The sequence below is a fragment of the Heptranchias perlo genome, chromosome 12 (genome assembly GCF_035084215.1).
Source record: "Heptranchias perlo isolate sHepPer1 chromosome 12, sHepPer1.hap1, whole genome shotgun sequence".
Taxonomy (NCBI): domain Eukaryota; kingdom Metazoa; phylum Chordata; class Chondrichthyes; order Hexanchiformes; family Hexanchidae; genus Heptranchias; species Heptranchias perlo.
In genome coordinates, this window is record NC_090336.1 from 67,101,926 (window position 1) to 67,104,425 (window position 2,500).

A 2,500-nucleotide genomic window follows, 5' to 3' on the forward strand; every position below is an offset into this window, starting at 1 on the left:
AGGCCGATTTCCTCCGGGGACGGCTCGTCGCGTGCGGCAGGACGAGGCGCAGCGGACGGTACCGGGCGCTCGGAGGTGCGGCGCTGCCCGCCGGAGGTACAGCGAAAGGCTGCAAACCGCTTTCCGCCTGCTAACTCGGCGGCCGTCAGACCGACCGACTCCGCTTTACCACCGGAGCTAGAGTCGGGCAAGGGGCACCGAAGGGTACCGGAAGGATCGCGTTCGCACGCCGGGAAGTCGACTAGCGGGCCGCTGAAAGCGAGCCGGGGGCCCCCGGTTTTTCTGTCCCACCTGGAGACTGATATCTCGGGAAGGCCGAGGCCGATTTCCTCCGGGTACGGCTGGTCGCGTGCGGCCGGACCAGGCGCAGCGGACGGTAGCGAGCGGTCGGAGGTGCGGCGCTGCCCGCCGGAGGTACAGCGAAAGTCTGCGAACCGCTTTCCGCCTCCTCTCACCGCACGGCTCTCCATTTCACCCACTGGCGGATTTTCACCCTCCGACTGCTCGCTACCGTCCGCTGCGCCTGGTCCGGGCCCTGTCCGTTGTCATGTTAATGGCAGAGCGGGGCAGGACTGCTTTCACCAGGAACCCGGTTTTCTGGGTCAGAGGTTCCAGGGGAACTGTTTTGTGCGGACTTCCCTGTGTCCGTCCCTCCATGCCTTCCCCCCAGGACTTCCTTCTGAACACCTTTGTCGTTTGAGCGAGGGCCAAAAGCCTGCCTGTGAAAGGGAAGGATCAGCCGGTCGGACCCCTGCTGGTCGCTGCTGCCAGTGCAGCAGGCGTGCGTGTGTCCTCGGCCTCGTGTCCAGGTCCCTCAGGGACTTGAGGCAGCTCTCCCCGGTGGTCTCGTGGTCAGGACCGGGCTTCGACTCCCGGTTGGGGGGGGATGACTTTCTGCTGCAGATTAATTGGCACCTCTGAAAGAAAGTCTCCCCTCCTGAGCGTAAAGCTCCACCCTCACCACCACCACCACCGCCTTTTCCTCCCCTTGACAAACAGACAGACAGACAGACAGACAGACAGACAGACAGTCAGTCCAGTTCGGGAGCGCAGCTTTCATTTGGAAGCAGACCCTGCTTGTTTCAAGTCAACGACGCCAAGTTATTTTGCACTTTGAATTATATCGCTACGTGCGAGCGGCACTCAGCCTTGGAGAAGAAAAAAATACCACTGAGCTGAGAAAGTTCTTTTTAAAAAGGTTTCCTTCCACAGCAGCTCTGAGTGTGAGAGAGAGAGAGAGAGAGAGAGAGATATCAGCTTTATTCTCAGTAATAATATACACACACACACACACACACACACACACACACACACACACAGAGACACTGGGAAAGAGCTGATTTTCCTTTTGAATATCTCCCCACGGGGAGCTGCACCGTTCCCAGAAACACTGCAATACTGGGTCGATGCGTGGAGTGGACGGAGCAAGCCCCTATTCCATCTCCCTGTTCTAAAATTCAATTAAAAATAAAAGTAAATAATATGTGTGTGTGTGTGTGTGTGTGTGTGTGTGTGTGTGTCGGTGTCAGTATCAGTCAGTGAGTCAGTGTCTCTCTCTCTCTCTCTCTCTCTCACTCAGAGCTGCTGTGGAAGGAAACTTTTTTAAAAAGAACTTGCATATTGAAAGAAAGATGTGTCTCAAGCTGCCGGGCCCTGTCCATTGTCCTGTCAATGGCAGGACTGCTTTCACCAGGAACCCGGTTTTCTGGGTCAGAGGTTCCAGGGGACCTGTTTTGTGCGGACTTCCCTGTGTCCGTCCCTCCCTGCCTGCCTTCCCCCCAGGACTTCCTTCTGAACACCTTTGTCGTTTCAGCGAGGGCCAAAAGCCTGCCTGTGAAAGGGAAGGATCAGCCGGTCAGCCCCCTGTTGGTCGCTGCTGCCAGTGCAGCAGGCGTGCGTGTGTCCTCGGCCTCGTGTCCAGGTCCCTCAGGGACTTGAGGCAACTCTCCCCGGTGGTCTTGTGGTCAGGACCGGGCTTCGAATCCCGGTCGGGGGGGATGACTTTCTGCTACAGATTAATTGGCACCTCTGAAAGAAAGTCTCCCCTCCTGAGCGTAAAGCTCCACCCTCACCACCACCGCCGCCTTTTCCTCCCCTTGACAGACAGACAGACAGACAGACAGTCAGTCCAGTTCGGGAGCGCAGCTTTCATTTGGAAGCAGACCCTGCTTGTTTAAAGTCAACGACGCCAAGTTATTTTGCACTTTGAATTATATCGCTACGTGCGAGCGGCACTCAGCCTTGGAGAAGAAAAAAATACCACTGAGCTGAGAAAGTTCTTTTTAAAACGGTTTCCTTCCACAGCAGCTCTGAGTGAGAGAGAGAGAGAGAGAGAGAGAGAGAGATAGATATCAGCTTTATTCTCAGTAATAACACACACACACACACACACACACACACAGAGACACTGGGAAAGAGCTGTTTTTCCTTTTGAATATCTCCCCACAGGGAGCTGCACCGTTCCCAGAAACACTGCAATACTGGGTCGATGCGTGGAGTG

The 2,500-nt window shown here is 55.8% G+C and overlaps 2 pseudogenes; both read right to left on the reverse strand.

Moving 5' to 3' along the window:
* Nucleotides 1-1,365: 1,365 nt before the first annotated feature.
* On the reverse strand, nt 1,366-1,482 carry LOC137330102 (U2 spliceosomal RNA; annotated as a pseudogene).
* A 965-nt stretch (nt 1,483-2,447) lies between these two features.
* LOC137329654 (U2 spliceosomal RNA) overlaps nt 2,448-2,500 on the reverse strand; it is a 117-nt pseudogene continuing 64 nt past the window's right edge.